At 40.4% G+C, this 19733-nt stretch overlaps 1 protein-coding gene across 2 annotated transcripts in view; it reads right to left on the bottom strand.

The window, feature by feature from the left end:
* CLGN (calmegin) overlaps positions 1–9624 on the bottom strand; it is a 44192-nt gene extending 34568 nt beyond the window's left edge. The window contains exons 1-2 of one of the 2 annotated variants that reach the window (XM_024736229.1): positions 9515–9584; positions 6449–6560 (exon numbers count right to left, since the gene is read on the bottom strand). The gene's annotated coding sequence lies outside the window, so the exon portion shown is untranslated. Of the gene's footprint in view, positions 1–6448; positions 6561–9514 lie in introns of both variants that reach the window. The other variant, XM_024736230.1, reaches the window with a different exon arrangement.
* Positions 9625–19733: the final 10109 nt, after the last annotated feature.

Here is a 19733-nt window from a genome sequence, read left to right as displayed (position 1 = left end):
TAAGAAAATGATATAGTCCAAGGTTGTTTTTGCTATTTATTCCTTTCTTTAAAAATCAGAAATACAGACCTAACAGTTTCTGCTTAATTCTGCAGTATTCTATCATTATTCAGTGATGCACCAACTGACAATTGAGAATTACATCATGAAGTTTGCAGTATTACTTGGACGTCTACCATGCTATGGTGCCAACATGTCATCAAGCTCCAAACAAAACTGTGAGGTTTGTCACACATCATTTCTTAAGAAGAGAGGTAAGATACTGCTAGGCCTGCACTGGAGCTTTGAGAGGCCTGACAATGGGGTAATTTACAAAACACTGAAGTAACTAACTTGTGCAGTTTAAAATTTTTTAATTGTGGTAGAATACACATAAAGGTTATCATTTAAACCAATTTTAACTGTTCAGTTCAGTAGTGTTAAGAACATTCACACTGCCGTACATCTTATCTCCACACCTGTTTTTCCATCTTACAACACTAGAATCCTATACCCCTGAAACAACAACTCCTCCATATCTCCTTCTCCCAAGCCCCAGGCAACCACCATTCTTTTGTTAGTTCTAACAGTTTTTTTGGTGGAATTTTTAGGTTTTCTATATATAAGATAATGTTGTCTGTGAACAGAGATAATTTTACTTCTTCCTTTTCATTTTGGATGTCTTCTTCTTGCCTAACTGCTCTGCCTAGGGCTTCCAGTACTATGTTGAATAGAAGTGACAAAAGCAGGCATCCTTGTCTTGTTCCAGATCTTAGAGGAAAAGCTTTCAGTCTTTCACCATTGAGTATGGTGTTAGCTGTTGATTTTTCAAATATGGCCTTTATTACATTGATGAAGTTTCTTTCTATTCATATTTTGTTGAGTGTTTATCATAAAAGGGTGTTGGAACTCGTCGGATGCTGTTTATGCATCAGTTGAGATGATCACATGGTTTCTTTCCCCTCCGTTGACAATGTCATGCATTACACCAATTGTTTTTCATACATTGAACCATCTTTACATTCCAGGAATAAATCCCACTTGGTCATGGTGTATAAATCTTTTCTTCTTATTTTTTTTAATTTTTTTTAGTTTTTGGCCACACCACATGGCATGTGGGATCTTACTTCCCCGACCAGGGATCAAACTCACACCCCCTGCAGTAGGAGCGGAGTCTTAACCACTGGACTGTCAGGGAAGTCCCAATCTTTGAATGTGCTTTTGATTTTTGTTTGCTAATATTTTGGTAAGGATTTTTGCAACATTATTCATCAGGGATATTGGTTTGCAGTTTTCTTGTTGTTTCTTTGTCTGGTTTTGGTATCAGGGTAATACTGCCCTCATAGAATGAGTTTGGAAGGGTTCCCTTCTCTTCAGTGCTTTGGATGAGCTGGAGGAAAGCTGGTATTTTTCTTTCAGTGTTTGGTAGAACTCACCAGTTAAGCCATCTACTCCTGGGCTTTCATTTGTTGAGAGGTTTTTGATTACTGATTCAATTCCCTTACTAGTTACAGGTCTGTTCAGATTTCCTACAACATCATGATTTAGTCTGAATAGGTTGTATGTTTCTAAGAATTTGTCCATTTCATCTAGGTTATCCATTTTGTTGGCATATGATTGTTTATAGCATTCCCTTATAATATTTTTATAACTATAGAATCAGTTGTAATGTCCCCTCATTCATTTCTGATTTTAATTATTTGAGTCATCTTTTTTTAATTCAATCTAGTTAAAGGTTTATCAATTTTGTCGATCTTTTCAAAGAACCAACGCTTGGTTTCACTGACATTTTCTGTTGTTTATCTATTCTCTATTTCATCTCTTATCTAATCTTTATTATTTCCTTCCTTCTTCTAGCTTTGGGTTTTTCTATTTCCTTAAGTTGTAAAATTAGGTTGTTAATTTAAGATCTTTCTTTTTTACTGTAAGTGTTTACAGCCATAAATTTCCCTCTTAGCACTGCTTTCACTCTATACCATAAGTTTTGGTCTCTTGTGGGATTCTTTTTTTCATTTATCTCAAGATATTTTCTAATTTCCTTGTGATTTCTTTTTTGACCCATTTGGTTGTTTAAAAGTGTGTTTTTTAATTTCCACATATTTGTGGATTTTCCTGCTTTCCTTCCGCTACTGTTTTCTAGTTTCATTACACTGTAACTGGAAAAGATACTTAGAATGATTTCAACTTTTAAAAATTTGTTAAGACTTGTTTTGTAGCCTAACATATGGTCTATCCTAGAGAATATTCCATGTGCACTTAAGAAAAATATGTATTTTCATCAATATTCAACAGGGACATTGGTCTGTAGTTTTCTTACAGTGTCTTTGTCTGACTTTGGTATCAGGGTAATGCTGCCCTCATAGACTGAGTGTGTAAGTATTCCCTCCTCTTCAACTTGTTGGAAGAGTTTGAGGAAGACTGGCATTAATTTTTCTTTCCACTATTGTTAGGTGAAGTGTTCTGTGTATGTGTATTAAGTCCAATTGCTTTATAGTGTTGTTCAAGTCTTCTAATTCCTTATTGAGCTATATGGTTGTCCTAAGTTATACAGTTTTAGTGCAGCAAGAATTTGTTTATATGGTATAATACAGAACTCTTAGTGCTGACACCACCTCCTTGCCGCCTTACAAATGTATAAAAGATAGCAAGCCCATGGTTCTAAGCGTCCTGTGTATTCCTCACTCCATACAGGTTGCTGAAATCACAAAATATCTGTGCCTTCATGAAGAAGAAAGGAGGCACTGGAGAAGCCCATCCATTTGCATATATCTTTGATCTCCTGTATGTTCTCTGCACTGCCTCTGGGCTGGTTCAATAACAAATTGAAATATAAGTAACTTTGGCCAAGTATGAGATACTTGGGAGAGATTGCTGGCTGATCACCAAGCTATCTTCTCTTTTTTCAGGAGACATGACTATACTATATTTTTCTTGGAGTTAAGCATGACTCAGGTGAATGGAGTTAAGTGAGACCCAGGAAAGCCAATGATGTAGTGCTAGTCTGAGTTTAAAGGCCTGGAAGCCAGGAGACCCAATGCTATAAGCTCTAGTCTGAAAGCCAGCAGGCTCAAGACCCAAGAAGAGCCAATGTTTCAGTTCGAATCCAAGGGCAGGAAAAAAACTGAAGTCCCAGCTCAGCCAGTCAGGCAGGAAGGGTTCCCTCTTCCTCACTGGAGTATCAGCTTTATTGTTCTATTCAGGCCTCCAACTGTTTGGATGAAGGCCACCCACCTAGGGGAGGGCAATCTGCTTTACTCAGCCTACCATTCAAATGTTAATCTCATCCAAAAACACCCTCACAGACACACCCAAGATAATGTTTGACCAAATATCTGGGCACCCTGTGGTTCCATCAGGTAGACAGATACAATTAACCATCACAGTCATCTACTCCTCAGGACACCAGCAACCAGAAATTATGTTAGGCATCTGGGATTTTAAAATTTTCTATATGAGCATTATCTTATCTAATATATACTGTTAACTAAAACTGAGTATTTTTTTTCTAAATCAGAAGGACTTAGAAACAATGAAAATATCTCAAGAAATACAGTAAAAAGTGGGGAAAGAAGCATAACAGCAGAAATAATAGTTGAAAATACAACTTTCTGGTGATTTAGGCAAAGACCTACAAAGTGTTGCAAAGATTCTGGATCTGATCCTATAAAATTCAGAAACTACTGAAGGTCTGAGATTAGTGAATTGATCGGAGCTGAAATCCAGGATATGGGGATAGTATTTGGTCACAGTACTTATAGAAAGAATGAACTAACTCTGCACTGGATTTTAAAAACATAGCTACACACTGAAGTTAAAATGGACTAAATAGCATCATTTTCAAAATAATGGTTATATAAACATTATAATGATACATTTATTTATTTAGGATTTATACTACTTCTACGTAGTTCCAAAAGAACTGCTTGAGGAAACTTGCAGCAGAAAACAGACAAAAATATAAGCCCACCGAGAGCCAGAATTCTTACTTCTGTATTCACAGTGCTAGCCAAAGACTGCTCATACATGATAAACAGAGAAAGATATATATTCACAGAATGAATGAATGCATAAATGACAAGAAAAAAAGGTTATGGGTGGAGAGAAATAGATGTTACTAAGCAACAAACTAGAATGACTATTGTTGTAGCAGCACTGCAACGATAAATTTGGCAAAAGGGTTTCCAGGCAATCAGGGGAAGGCCAGAAATAAAATGAAGGAGTTTTCACTGTCTATAAAACTCTACAAGATCCTTGGAGGAAAAAATCCTTTTTTAGAATTTAACTCCTAGAAAAATTTATGGACTGAATCCTTATATAATAGATGTCTTTAACTATGGTTTTATGACAGAGAAATGGGTATGTCAATGCTTCCAACAATGGCCCTCTAAAGTTTTTTAGAACATTGTTAAAACTTAACATAGTTAAAGCTTTCCTATAGATAAGGAGATAATAATCTAGAAAGTTTGTAGTTTTATGCTCTAATTTAATATGGGGGAATTACACATATTTTTCATTTTTACTCTACATCTATGAAGAAACATCTCATTGTGAGTTATTTCAGAATCTTGCTGTAGACATGCTGCATTTTAACAACTCAATTCATAATTTACTAGAAAAGACAGTAAACAAAAAAATTGGATGAAAAAATTGTGTTACCACATCAGAAAAATAAAATTAAAGGGTATTCTTGGAATTATCTGGCTATGTAGGCTATGTAGCACATAGAAAGTTCACTTTGAAGGATCACAAATACGGTGGAGAGGTAGGTAATAGTGGCGTCTTAAAGAGGCAGCCTTCTTCCAAAGACTCCATTCGAAATGCAGGTACTTTCTCACAGAAGAAATGAGCATCCTTCAGAATAAGCTGCACCAGGGATTTATTAACTTTGTGGTGGCTGATGTTTCCAGAAATTCAAGAGAGGTTAGCCAGTAGATAATAAAATTCATCATTCACAAATTCATTTGACAAATGCCTATGGTTGTCAATTATGTGCCAGGCATGATGTTAGACACTGAATTTACAGTAATTAGTAAAACACACATGGCCCCTGATTGCAAAGAGCTTATAGTCTGGGATGGAAATCAGACATTAAACAAATAACCCAGGTATATCACGTAAACTGTAACAAGTGACAGACTAGTAAAGAAGTTGTAAGAGTTGGTAATTGGGGAACTGAATTTATAGGGTGGGGGAAGGGGCAGAGAAAGCCTCCTTGAGAAAGTTACATTCAAAGTGAGGTGCAAAGGATGCAAAGGACTGATTCCCCTAGGCCAAGGGCAAAAGAAGCTGCACTTGAGAAAGGAACTGAAAAGGGAGGAATGGAACAAGGAGAACAGGAAGTGCTGTTTCAAGTATTTACTGTGTTTCAGACATGTTAATTCCAATCCTTACAGCTACTCTGCGGCGAAGGTATTAGTACCCCGTTATACATAAGAAAAGCAAGGCTCAGGGAGGTAAGTAACTTACTCAAGAATACAGAATGCTAATAAACAACAAAGGCAAGACTCAAAGTTAGGTCTATTCAAACTCTACATTCCTTTCATTAAGGCTGTAAGGTTAGAAGGTTTAACAATTTAACTCACTAAAATGGCAGTGAGGTTCTAGGCCTATAAAATACAAGGTTAAATATTTTGTTAGTATGTTCCATCCTTTAGACATCCATTCCAGTTTCTGTGGGCTTTATATTTTAAAAGCCATATTTTGATGTGTATCCAAATTATATTTTATGCACATATATCTAGTTAGCTGGTTAAATGGCATTTAAAATCTTTCCAGCAAAGATTTTAAAGCAGCTTAAGGCTACATAAAAATATAAAAACTAACAACTTCATTGTATTACCTTATACTCCTATGAGACTTTAAAATTTTATAGTGTTCACAGAAATTTCAGAGTATTTAAGGAGATACTTGCATTTCTTAGTTATAAAACTCAAGGATAAACAGTAAGGCTTACTATTGACTATAATTATCACATGCTACATAATGTAAATGTTTCTAGGTATCACCTTTTCTTAACAAAAGCATCTAGAAAGAATGTATCCATGAACTGTTAGTACTTTTAACTTCCTATGGTAGCCACAACAATGACCCCCCAAAGATGTCAACACCCTATTCACTGGGTCCTGTGAGCGTGACCTCACATAGCAAAGGGGGCTTTTTAGATGGAATTAAGGTTGTTAATTAGCTGACCCTAAAATAGGGACAGTATTCCGTATTATGCAAGTGGGCCCAACATAATCACATGGGCCCTTAAAAGTGGAAGAGGAAGTCAGTGAAAGAGGGCAGAAGAGATTTGAAGAGTGAGGGGGACTCCGCCCACCATAGAGATCTTGAAGATAGAGGAAGCGGGGGGCGTGAGCCAAGGAATGTAGGTGGTCTCTAGAAACTGAAAACAACTCTCAGCTGACAGTCAACAAGGAAACAGGAACCTCAGTCCTACAACCAAAAGGAAGTAAATTCTGCAACCAACCTGAATGAGCAAGGAAGCAGAATCTCTCCAGAGCTTCTAGTAAGGAATGATGTCTTGCCAACACCTTGATGTTAGCTCGGTGAGACCTGTGTCAGACTTCTGACCTATAGAACTGTGAGAAAATAAATTTGTGCTGCATTTAGCTGCTAAGTTTGGTATGGCAGCAATGAAAAACTAATACTTTTATCATTCTTGTACTTGATTCTAGCTTTGAAACAGTTCTACCAACCACGTCTCAGCTGGTAAACGCAATAGCATTTTTCAGTCCCATTGCCTACTGCTCTCTCTTGACCTTGCTACTGCCTCCTTGAAGCCCTCTCCTCCCGTGGCTTTTATGATGCTATTCCTGATTCTTGATTCTCTTCATTTGCTCTGCCACCTTCACGGGCTCTTTCTCTAATCTCCTGTAAATGTTGCTGTTCGTTAGGGTTCTGTCCCCAGACTTTCTCCTTACATTTCATATACTCTTGACTTCTACCTATAAAAGCTACCTACAAACTCCCAAATGTTATCTCCACAGCACAGAGGCCACTCTTTAGTTTCAAATCACTATCCATCTTCAAGGATGTACCAAAGCCTCCATTAATTTGAGGCTGGTCTTTCCTCCCAAACCTGTTCTCTATCTCCTCAATTCCCTTCTCCCATTACCTTCACCTCCAGTCAACCAAATTAGCCAAGTTGCTTTGCCACTATCTTAAGACTATTCTTTCTCAGTGATATCCTGTATCATTGGTAACTAAGTGCATTTGGATATTTCTTGAATGTATCTTTCTACATCCATGCCACAGCCTTAATTTGGGAATCCATGGTTTCCGAAAAGGATCAGTAAACTTTGACTTTGCTTCTTCACTTCCAGCCTTCCCAATCAATCAATCTATCTGCCACCTTCTCTCCAGCATGAATTTTCTAAAAAAGAACAAGTCTTACATTATTACCTATTTATAAAAATGTTCAATAGTTGTCTGTAGTTCTCAGTATAAATTCTGCCCTTTTAAGACTCATTTCTTACTCTTAACACTCACCTATTAACACATTCATGCTTTCTATATACTATTTCTTATAACTGAAATGCCTTTCTGCTATTCGGTTTTAATGGCTGACTGAGGACTCACCAACACCACTATGGCTCAAAAGTAGTGTTTGAAAAAATCACTATTTAAAGTTTTAGTTGTCATGCAGCTTCAGGAGCTCAACTACAAAATAATATAATAGAAAGTACACTGAACTTGGCACCATAGCACCAAGTTTACTGTTCTGTTATTAAAAAGGGAAGGGCTTCAAACTGTTCTAAACCTTTTTTTTCATTTGTCAAGTTTAAGGATGTTCTAAACTTTTTTTTCATTTGTCAAGGTTAAGGATGTTCTAAACCTTTTTTTTCATTTGTCAAGTTTAAGGATTCATCCAAGTTTAACCTGGATGATCTAAAGTTCCATTGTAGCTTTGTAGTTAAGAGCACTAAAACTTATTAGGTACTGAAAACAAGCAATCAGGTCAATTTATAGCACTGTTCAGCTTCTACGGATCCATTAACATGCATCATTCACACTCAATAATTAACTTTATTAACTAGATAAAGACTATCTTCGGAAGGATTTAGAGATAAGGTCTAAACATGACTGGAAGATCAAACCAATTAGATATAAAGACAAAACTGTAAACTGAAAAGAAGTCAAACAACTACCAAAAGGAGGGCTACCGAGAGTGATTAAAAGACCTAGAGTGACGTAAAAATTTTAAAGCAAGCAAATTCAGAAGGCTAGATCAGGGTTTTGATGGCTTTTATGCATCAAAAACTTCAGTATAAAATAACTCTCTTCTAATTAGAGAGGTCTTCCCATGGCCACTCGATTTACTTTCTCCCTTCTGAGCTTTGTTGCCATTTGCTTTTTTTTTTAATTCTACAGTGATTTTTTTTAACATTTTTATTGGAGTACAATTGCTTTACAATGGTGTTAGTTTCTGCTTTATAACAAAGTGAATCAGTTATACATATACATATACATATATCCTCATATCTCTTCCCTCTTGCGTGTCCCTCCCAATCCCACCCCTCTAGGTGGTCACAAAGCACTGAGCTGATCTCCCTGTGCTATGCGGCTGCTTCCCACGAGCTATCTGTTTTACGTTTGGTAGTGTATATATGTCCATGCCACTTCGTCCCAGCTTACCCTTCCCCCTCCCCGTGTCCTCAGGTCCATTCTCTAGTAGGTCTGCATCTTTACTCCCGTCTTGCCCCTAGGTTCTTCATGACCTTTTTTTTTTTTTAGATTCCATCCTATTTGTTTCTCAGGCAGATGCTATAAATAAAATCAGCTCAAGTATCTGATCATCGTAAACAGGCTTTCGGGGATAATGAGTCTCGAGTCCTCAGGGCTTCGTGGGATTCAACACAACCCTCTAGGGCCCTCCCTATCCGCGCGCACCGGGCTCCAGGCATCGCCTCGAGGGAGCGGCCGCGAGTCACAGCACACACCTCTGTGAGGGTTAGGTCCCTTCGCCTTTACAGAGGCAGGGCGGGGGGCGTAAGCTGAGCCTATTTTGGTTTGGTTCGCGTTTTTGTGAGAAGTAGCCGGCGGAGTGAGCGGCGCCGAGAGGCTACCGCGCCCCTTCTCCATCCCTCGGGAGCGCGCAGCGGGGATCGAGCGTGGAACGGGGCTGAAATGGCAACCTCTGGAATAACGGACTCGGCTCCCTGGGGCCTCTTAACCGACGGGGACAGGCCAGGCTGAGGGGGACACCTGGCCTTCCCCGCGCCAGCCCCCGCTCCGGACACAGCAGTTCCGGAGGACCCAACGGACGCGGAGGTGGCCTCAACGCCCGCCGCCCGGGCCGGCTTTCCCACTCCCGAGGCCGGGAGAGCCCGCCCAAAAACCTCGCTGGCTGCATCCCCATCCCCGAACTCAACACCCACCCCCTCACTGGCCCCTACCGGTTCCTTCTGGCGGCTCGCCAAAGAAAGGGGTGCGGCCCAGGAACCCCCGGCCCGAGGGAAGAAGCCAGGACTCGGATTCCTCACCCCAGCCCGTGGGCAAAGGGACGCGGGAAAGTGGCTTACTGCCCACGCACCTGCCTTGCGGGCCCGTTTTCGGCAGTGGCAGCTCAGATGTCCGAGTCGCTGCCACTTGGTCCCCGCGTCTCCCTAGAGCAATCCCGCCGGCGGCCGCCCAGCAGCGACTGGTAACTGCGCATGCGCGTGCGGCCGTGGGCGGGGAAAAGCCGGCGGCCCGAGGCGAGTGCCGCGCGCACCTGCACCGAGGGGCTTAACGGCCGCAGAGGGGCGCCGCTGGGCGAGGCAGGCGCAGTCGGGTGCACCCTCTCGACCACTCGCCGCGTCGCCGCAGCCGGCCAATCGTTCCGTGGATCCGGCTCCGGAGCTGGCCTGGAATTCCTCCTTATCCTTATCCATCCGAAGACTTTTCCCTCCCGCACAGCGCCTGCCCTCTGCAAACTGTGAGGTTCTGCTTCCTAATGCACATAATTAGGTCCTGAATTTTGAGTAAATCACATTTGAGCATTGTCCAGTTAGTACCCCAGGCCTTTCATAGAGTTGTAGATGTTCTGATGAGACGTCATTGTGATGGGCAGGGAGGCTTACTATTTCGTGACAGTGTATGATATAGATATGTTAAATGTTAACGTAATAAATGTACTATGTGGTTTCTTTTAAATGCAGTCTCACCAAAACAACAAAATTTTGCTTAATGGAGAAATATTTTGCACTGTTTACGTTTTTAAATTTAAATTACTTAAAATAAAATATTCAGTTCCTCAGTTGCACTAACTACATTTCAAGTGCTTGACAGCCACCTGGCTAAAGGCTACCATATTGGACAGCATGGGTCTACAGCACCAGCTATGAGCTTATTAGAAACGCAGGGTCCCAGGACTCACCCGAGACCTACTGAGTCAGAATCTGTACTTTAATAAGATTCACAGGTGATTGGTGTGCATGTTAAAATTTGAGAAGCACCATCATAGACCCTTTTAATTGTTTTATCTTTCTCAGCACTGACTTTACTGTAGTTCAAGTCTTTATTGCCTCTAGATGCACTGTTATAATTGTCTCTTAAATAGTCCCTCACCTCCAATCTATGTTTAATCTTCTGGAAACACTGCTCAGAGACTTCAAATGATTCCCAGGATGCTCACCGAATAAAATCTAAACGCTTGCCTTAATATAGGAGATCCGATACAATATGGCCGCGACCTGACTTTTCCACCTTATTTCACTCACTAAACACCTCTGGCAATGATAAGCAAGCTGAGATAGTCATACTTTCTTACATTTAATACTTACCATGTGTCACTCACTGTGCTGTGTGATAGGTAAACAAACACAGATAAAGCCAGATTCCTGCTCTAAATAACTGACAATCAGGATGCAAGGTATAGGGGAAAGGAGCATATATTTAAACAACTAGGGGTTTCCCTGGTGGCGCAGTGGTTAAGAATCCGCCTGCCATTGCAGGGGACATGGGTTCCAGCCCTGGTCTGGGGAGATCCCACATGCTGCGGAGCAACTAAGCCCATGCGCCACAGCTATTGAGCCTGTGATCTAGAGCCCGCGTGCCACAACTACTGAGCCCACACGCCCAGAGCCCATGCTCCACAACAGGAGAAGCCACCGCAATGAGAAGCCTGCGCACCCCAACAAAGAGCAGCCCCCGCTCGCCACAACTAGAGAAAGCCCGCGTACAGCAACAAAGGCCCAACGCAGCCAAAAATAAATAAATTAATGTTAAAAAATCAGTTTAAAAAAACAATTATAAAATAATTGTTAAAATGGAATTATCCTTAAGTGCCACAGGCAAAGGGAGGCAGGAATGATTTTTTTTTTTTGAATGATTAATTCTTAAGGAAGACTGAAGTGTCGGGGAGGGAAGTGGGAAAGGTTTCAGAGAAGAGGGAATATTTGAAAACTTGAAGAAGGTATAGAATTTTGCATACAGCAGAGGGCAGGGAAGGGTATTCCTGACTAAGAAAACTACAACATAAATGCATAAGTATAAACTAGTATGGCGTAGTGAGGGGAAAGCAAGTGATTCACTCGGGGGTAGAAAGAAGGGGAAAAAGCATTGCGTTTAAGTACTGGCCCACTTTAAACTTATTATTCACTTATTTTTATACACAGTGTGGTTCCAAAGAAAGAATATTTGAAGCAGTTGGTAGGAGATGAAGCTAAAAAAGTAAGTACATTTCAGATTACACCCCTCCATGTATGCTTTGCAAGAATCAAATTACACTATGTACCATGCCCTTTAAACTCCCTATGAGTGGTTCCTCTACTCCTTAGTTTTATGGTGAAATATTTCAACATTACAAAGAGTATTGATGACCTAAAACAAATGGACTGTCAGTTATTTCTCCACAAAAAAAATGAGTTTATTTGATATCAGCAGAGAACTGTAATTCGGAGTCCATAACCATGGCAAGTCACTGCAAGTCACTACACATCAAAGGAAGGAGCTCTCTTTTACAGAGGGGAAAAGGAAGTTGGGAGGGCTAAACAAAGAGTCCATGGCTTTTCATTGGCTGAGTCTTTGACATTAAAGAAGAGGAGTCTTTCTTTTTCCTGTTGGGCTCTGCCAGCATCTCAGGGCATGAGAGCTCCCCCTTCTGGTCACTTCTGTTTGATTGAGGTTTCTGTTTATTAATTTTTTTTAAGTATGTAAAAGTTTGAAAGACAATAATAAAAACGAACATCCATGAACCCACTACTACCTTAGCCTTAGATATGCTGTTTCCTTCCAAGATCAAATTCCCCTTCCTCCTGTTTTGAGTTTTGTATTAATTGTTGCTTTTCTTTAAGGTTTTACCACTTTTGCAAGCTGATGCACATTTGGTGTTTAGACATTAATAAATAATATATGTATTTTCCTGTACTTGCTTCTTTTGCTCAATTTATGTTTTTAAATTCATCCATATCAGTAAGTCAAGCTCTAGTTCATTCATTATTATTACTGTAAAATGTCCCACTCTTCTGAATATACAACAACATTTTTATCTCTTCTACTGTTGAAAAGTTATTTTTAAATGCTATCAAGAATATATTCTGGTACATGTTCCCTAGTAAACATGTTCAAAAGTTTCCCTAGGATATAGATGGTGGTAGGGATGTTATTTTAAATATTTAACAAGCTATAAGGCATGGGTATTCATCAGTGAGAAGAGAAGCTGGCCATAAGCCATTGATAAGGCTGCACGCCAGTTTCAGCCCTGACTAGTAGGAGAGTTGCTAGGACGTAGGAAAGGCATAGCTTTCATCATGAAAGTGATTGAATGTGTACTTCACATCCCCCCAGAGGGAAGTGTGTGTTCATTCCTACAGCTCCACATCCTCACCAAATGTCTGATTTCATAAGTTAAAGTATCTGAATGGTATGAAACGGTATCTTGAGTTTTTAACTTGCACTTCCTTGATTGCTCATGAAGTGTTTCTACTCTTGTTCAATACATGCTGTGCTTGGCCTTAGAGTCTACCTGGCTGATATTTATATAGCTGCACCAACTTTCTTTTGGTTTGGGTTGCTGGTATATATTTTTCCATCCTTTTCCTTCTAACATTTCTATGTCTTTAAAAAATTTTAAGTGTGTCTCTTGTAAACGTCATCAAACAGGGTCTTGTTTTTATATCCAGTCAGGAAATAATTTAATTTCTTTTTTGGAGCATTTACTATAATTAGTGATAGCATTATGCATTATTTGACTATTATTTTAGTAGTTAGACTAGAGATTTCAACATGAATCCTTGACTTGTTACAGCTTAATACAAATTCTTACAACCTCACTTCTCAATGGTGCTACAAGTTGAGTACACTTAACTCCATTTATCCCCTCTCCTACCTTATCTTGTAAGTGTTGTCATGCATTTTGTTCTACACATTTTATTTTTTATAAATTTATTTATTTGTTTATTTATTTTTGGCTGTGTTGGGTCTTCGTTTCAGTGCGAGGGCTTTCTCTAGTTGCGGCGAGCGGGGGCCACTCTTCATCGCGGTGCGCAGGGCCTCTCACTATCGCGGCCTCTCTTGTTGCGGAGCACAGGCTCCAGACGCGCAGGCTCAGTAATTGTGGCTCACGGGCCTAGTTGCTCCGCGGCATGTGGGATCCTCCCAGACCAGGGCTCGAACCCGTGTCCCCTGCATTGGCAGGCAGATTCTCAACCACTGCGCCACCAGGGAAGCCCTCTGTTCTACATAGTTTAAATTCCACAAGACATTTCAATTATTGTCTTGAACAGCCCACACTTGGATCCTGGACACTGCTGACTTAGAGGCTCCATGCTCTTTTGCAGGCATACTCCCACGAGACTTTCTATGAATATATGCACACATATACTCTCTCACTCAGTTGGGGATAAGGGTGCCTTCCTTCCAACAAGATTAGAAAGACAGACCCCAAGAAATCCACTCATAAAATCTGGGTGCTCCACAATGATCCCTCTCTCTACTAAGTCAACGGCTGGGGAGCATCTCTACCTGAAAATTGCTGAAGTGCTGGACCAACAAAATGTCTGTAAAAGATTACACATCTTTTTTTGGAAATAAATTACACATCTTTTTATAAATAGCTTGACAATTTTAAATTTCATATTTGGAAAGGGAATAGTTAAGTTGAAGTTAATGGAAGTATCAAAAGTACCAAATAGGGGCTTCCCTGGTGGCGCAGTGGCTGAGAGTCCGTCCATCAATGCAGGGGACACGGGTTCGTGCCCTGGTCCAGGAGGATCCCACATGGCGCGGACCGGCTGGGCCCGTGAGCCATGGCCACTGAGCCTGCGCGTCCGGAGCCTGTGCTCCGCAACGGGAAAGGCCACAACAGTGAGACGCCCGCGTAACGCAAAAAAAAAAAGTACCAAATAATGTTGGCTCAGTCATTTTTATATACTCTCATAGGTTATTATTTTGTAAGATGATGCATTTATTGTAGACTTTTATGAACTTACAATTAAAATAACTTATGCAGCTAAAAAAATATATCATGCAAGAGGAAAAGGGGCAGGAGAGAGGGAGAGAAATTGCTAAGCGAAGAGGGAACATCTGTGAAGTAGCCCGAAGGCACACAGCTAGAAGTGGCAAAGACACCTGAGTCTGCTGTGGCTAGAGTGAACACTGAAGGTCACCTGAAGAGGGTCACCTGCAAGGCAAGAGAATCCTAGCAACAAGAGGCTGTGTTGAGGGCAAAGGCGGGGTGGGGGAGAGGCTCAGGTAGCAGGGAATGGGAAGTAGGGAGATCCCAATAGACCCTCAGAAGCAGCCATGAAAGACCCAGCTTTGGATGTCTGCCACATCCAAGCATCTTCCAGAGAAACTGAAACCATCATGCTGCCATCACACAAGGAAACCTCTGCCTCTCCAACTCCTTCTCATCCCAGTACCATAGGGGTATAGACCAAGGACCGAGGAGGGGTGCAGCAGATTTTCCAAAGATGACTTTAACAGCATCTCCCATAGCAAATGCTCTTCTACAACACGACCCTGCTAGTCCCTCGTCAGGAGGGAAAGTCAATTTCTCCACTCCCCGGTGTCTGGGTGAGCCCTGTGACTGCTGTGACCAGTAGGCTACAGCAGAAGTAATGCAGTAGCAGTTTGGGCTGGAGTCTTAAGTGGCCTGGCAGCTTCCACTTTCTGCCTTTCGAAAGGTAGTTGCCTTGTAAAAAAAGCACACCTTTGCTAAGATCACCATGCTGTGAGAAGCCCAAACCACCTGGAGAGGCCTCAGAGGATGAGCCACCGCGTGGGAGATGAGAGAGATGCCCGGGTAAGGGGGACCTCTTGGGAGCTCCTCCAGCCCCGAGCACCCCCGCTGACACCACGCAGACCACAAACTGCCCAGCAGAGCCCTGTCTGAATTTGATTACTAACCTGAGAGTTAAAGTGATTTTTTAAGCCACTAAGGTTGAGGAAGTTTTACACCAAACAAGGGGAAAAAATGTCTGAAAACAGACCATTTTCTTCTCCTGCCTTTGCATTTCCTAGAACCACAGGTCTAGTCTGTCCCTGTCCAGTAGGGAAATGACGAGAAACCTTTTAATTAACTATGAGATTACATTATTTTAGAAGAACAGAATAGGTATTTAAAAACTGGAATAAGACGTGGTGAATAACCAAAAGTGACCAAAAGATACTTAGAGTAAGTCTTCAATATTACTATTAACGTCTACAGTTATCAGAAAAGGGTTCCGATAGGACACGTATGGGCAATCATTGGAAAAATAAAAAGTTGTTCATATTTACAGCCCAGCAAGTTGAACTGCTTCAATAAATCAGTTACACATATGTATAAAAAGGTATTCGTCTTTAAAACTTTTTTGAAAAAGGAATTGATCGTTTCTATATTCTCAACTGAATTGAGTACTGTATGCTTCCTACCATTTCAGTTTTCTTACTTTTGTATTCCCACTGTACAAACTCTTTCCATTTTTAAAAATGTTATACATACAAAAGAAAAACATGTAGTACATAGGCAAGCTCTGCAGCATAATGTGAAATGCATACAATGGAGAAATGGAGCTGCCACGTCCTGGAAGGGTGATGAGGAGAGGGGCAGGTTAGGGGGTGGGGAATCAATATTTCTGTTAAGAGTAATATTGACATCCCAGTGAAAGTGTTGAATAGGCGGTTGACTATATCATTCTGGGTCAGAACTAGAGAGATAAATTTGAGAGGGGTCAGAATTTAGTATTTAAAGCCAGGTGATTGGATGGGATCACGTTGGGAGTGGGTGTAGACAGTGAAAAGTTCCAAGAAGTGAGCCCTGGGGAATTCCAATATTTCAAACTCAAGAAAAAACTAGGAAACCGAGACAGCTAAGCTAAGAACATGTTTCAAGAAGGAGAGTGTAACAGTGACAAAAAAGGCAGATAGATAAAGCTCTTCAGCGTAGTAATAAAACCCATCGCACCCATAATCCTTAAAGTCATCATTCACACATTATTGGTGAAAGCAGCAGCCACTTGATCTCCAGGGCCTTGATTCCAGTAGGTACTTCATCCCAGTCAACAACAGGTGATAACTGAGAGAACTTCTGCCAATGTCTATCAGCTGGAGACTTCCAGTATTCCCCCCCCCCGCCCCCGCAGAAGGTATCCCACTGGCAGTGTGGTAGGTTATCACTGTGTTTAACCCCAAGTAGGGCAAATAAGCAATTCCAGATTCTCTTCCCCGAGAATGTTTCCTGGGTGATGCAGCCACCCCAGGGGCTCCTAGCCATCTGCTAGCTACCTCCCACACCTGCCACCACTGACAATACCGGACCTGCTGCTGCTGCCTGAACACCTGACACTCCAGCGAGGGCTAGTAGTTTGGTGGAAGAACCACCGAAAGCAGCATAACACTACCTTTTCGCACCCTCTAATCTGGCACAGTTGCCTCCCACTGGCAAAACGTAATGAGAGCACAGCCAGCCAGGGCACCTGGGACAAGTAACAGTCTTCTGGTTTTGATCATGACAAAGAGAATTTAGAAGGGCATATAAAGACTGTCAGCAGCATTCTGGAAAGTCCAGGAACAAGGCAAACTAAGCAGCGTATTATAAGGGACATATATAAATTGATAAAAACTGTATTCTAATAAGCACATAATTCAGGAATTGATGTTTTATCAATTTATGCAAAGGCATTGAGTAACGTTCTAGTTTTTCTTTCCTTCAGATAAGTACTCAGAAGTAGAATTACTGCATCACATGGTAGTTCTGTTTTCAATATTTTGAAGACCCTCCATACCGTTTTCCATAGTGGCTGCACCAACTTACATTCCCACCAATAGTGCACAAGGGTTGCCTTTTCTCCACACCCTCAACAACACTTGCTTAGATGGCTTCCTATCTTACTCAGAATAAAAGTCATAACTCTTACTATGGTCTCCATGATCTCATCCTCCTACAACTCCCTTCCTGTTTGTGTTGTCCTCCTGGCTTTTTCTCAAACATATCAAGATGATCCCATCACAGGGCCTTTGCACTTGCTTTTCTTGTTGCCTGAAAAACTCTTCCTGCAGCTATCCATATAAAATGCTTCCTCACTTCATTCAGGAATCTACCCGAATATGCCTTTCTCAGAGAATCCTTCTCTGACAACCCTATCTAAAATAACACTTTCTCTCTCCTGCCCCTGCCAACACCTGACATCATACAGCAATTACATCACTCGTGTTTGTTGTTTATTTCCCCTAACCAGAATGTAAGCCCCATGAAAGCAAGGGTTTTAAAAAAATTTATTTGCGTAGTTCCTACAACATGAATAGGTACTTTTTAAATTCATTCACTCAACAAATATTTAGCATACGTATTATATGTCAGACATTTTTCAAGATCCTGAGGACACAGTAGTGAATCAAACAGGCAAAAACAGGAAAAAAAATTCCTCACCTCATGAAGCTTACATATTTGTTGAACAAATTATTAATACTACTGAGCTTACAAAAAGAAATTAAAAGATTAAAAATTATTTATCTACACATAAAAATTAATTTTAAAGTAGGGAAAGAATAAAGCACTAGGTGGTGGCTATCTTTCTAATAAACATTCCCAAATTTTCATTGATAAGAATTATAACTAAAGATCAAATTTTTAAAACATTGGGATTATTTTGGTGTTTTATAAAAATCACTACTTCATAAGTCAGAAAGAGAAAAACAAATATCATAGGCTAATACATATATATGGAATCTAAAAAGAAAAATGGTTCTGAAGAACGTAGGGGCAGGACGGGAATAAAGACGCAGACGTAGAGAATGGACTTGAGGACACGGGAAGGGGGAAGGGTAAGCTGGGATGAAGTGAAAGTGGCATGGACATATATACACTACCAAATGAAAAATAGATAGCTAGTGGGAAGCAGCCGCATAGCACAGGGAGATCAGCTCGGTGCTTTGTGACCACCTAGAGGGGTGCGATAGGGCGGGTGGGAGGGAGGGAGACTCAAGAGGGAAGAGATATGGGGATATATGTATATGTATAGCTGATTCACTTTGTTATACAGCAGAAACTAACACACCATTGTAAAGCAATTATACTCCAATAAAGATGTTAAAAAATTTTTTTAAATCACTACTTTAGAAACTAAATGAAATTTGTGTTTTGTTGATGTAAGAACATCTCATTACAGTACTAGAATTGATTTCCTAATTATTTTAGAACTAGTTTCTATAGAAACACATACATAGAAAATGAAAAACCTGTTTTATCTGCTCTTTTAAGAGTAGTGTATTCTAAGGAACAGTATCTCATTTTCTGAACTTGAACATACAAATGATGGGAATATAAACACTGGGGAGAACCAAACTTCTTTATGCTGGTCATAACTGAAAAACACATCAAAATGACTGTATGTATCGCAAAGTCTACCGTTTCATTATAAGAATACAAACTATTAAAATGCCTTCTGAGGTTACCAATCTAAATTGCCTTCCAAAATTACTGTAAGAAGAAGTTACCATTTTTCTTTCTAATTACGAGTAACGGTTTTTGTTATAAGAGTGCACGTTGTTAATTGTTCTAAAATAAATAAAAACACATTTGGATAATATTCTTTATAGAAAATGACGAATAAAAGTGTATAAATGATTGAAGATTAGTCGTATAAATCAGATAAATTAATATACATTTCTGATCTTTCAAACAAATGGGGTAAAATGTTGATATTGTGGGTACATGACAAAATTTAGTAGTAAGGGACTAAAACAATTTTAACATTAATGAGAGGGATGATATAAACATTAGAGGATTAAAGCCACTTCTAAACTTGACAGTCCATGCTACTACCAAGATTACTCTGTGTGCACCCTGAGTTATACATAAATATGTTTAATAAGAAGAATGAAAATTTAACCGAAAGCAACCTAAGAATAATCTTGGAAGGCTGAGTTAATATATTTGCAGGGTTCCTACGTCTTAAATTCAAAATTCAACCATATGAACGCTAAAATATTCACTACGGACTAGAGTTGAAAGAGAAAATACAGGAAACCTAGTTAACTTTGAATTTCAGATAAACAATAATGTTTTCAGTATAAATATATCCCATGCGGTTTTTATACTTCAAACTTATGCACTGTTCATCTGAAATTCAAATGTAACTGGTCAACCTCTTTTTTTTTTTTTTTTTTTTTTTTCGGTACGCGGGCCTCTCACTGTTGTGGCCTCTCCCGTTGCGGAGCACAGGCTCCGGACGCACAGGCTCAGCGGCCATGGCTCACGGGCCCAGCCGCTCCGCGACATGTGGGATCCTCCCGGACCGGGGCACGAACCCGTGTCCCTTGCATCGGCAGGCGGACTCTCAACCACT

This window comes from Neophocaena asiaeorientalis, unplaced genomic scaffold, assembly GCF_003031525.2.
Source record: "Neophocaena asiaeorientalis asiaeorientalis breed wild unplaced genomic scaffold, Neophocaena_asiaeorientalis_V1.1 scaffold7, whole genome shotgun sequence".
Classification (NCBI taxonomy): Eukaryota; Metazoa; Chordata; class Mammalia; order Artiodactyla; family Phocoenidae; genus Neophocaena; species Neophocaena asiaeorientalis.
This window is presented reverse-complemented; position numbering and strand designations above follow the sequence as displayed.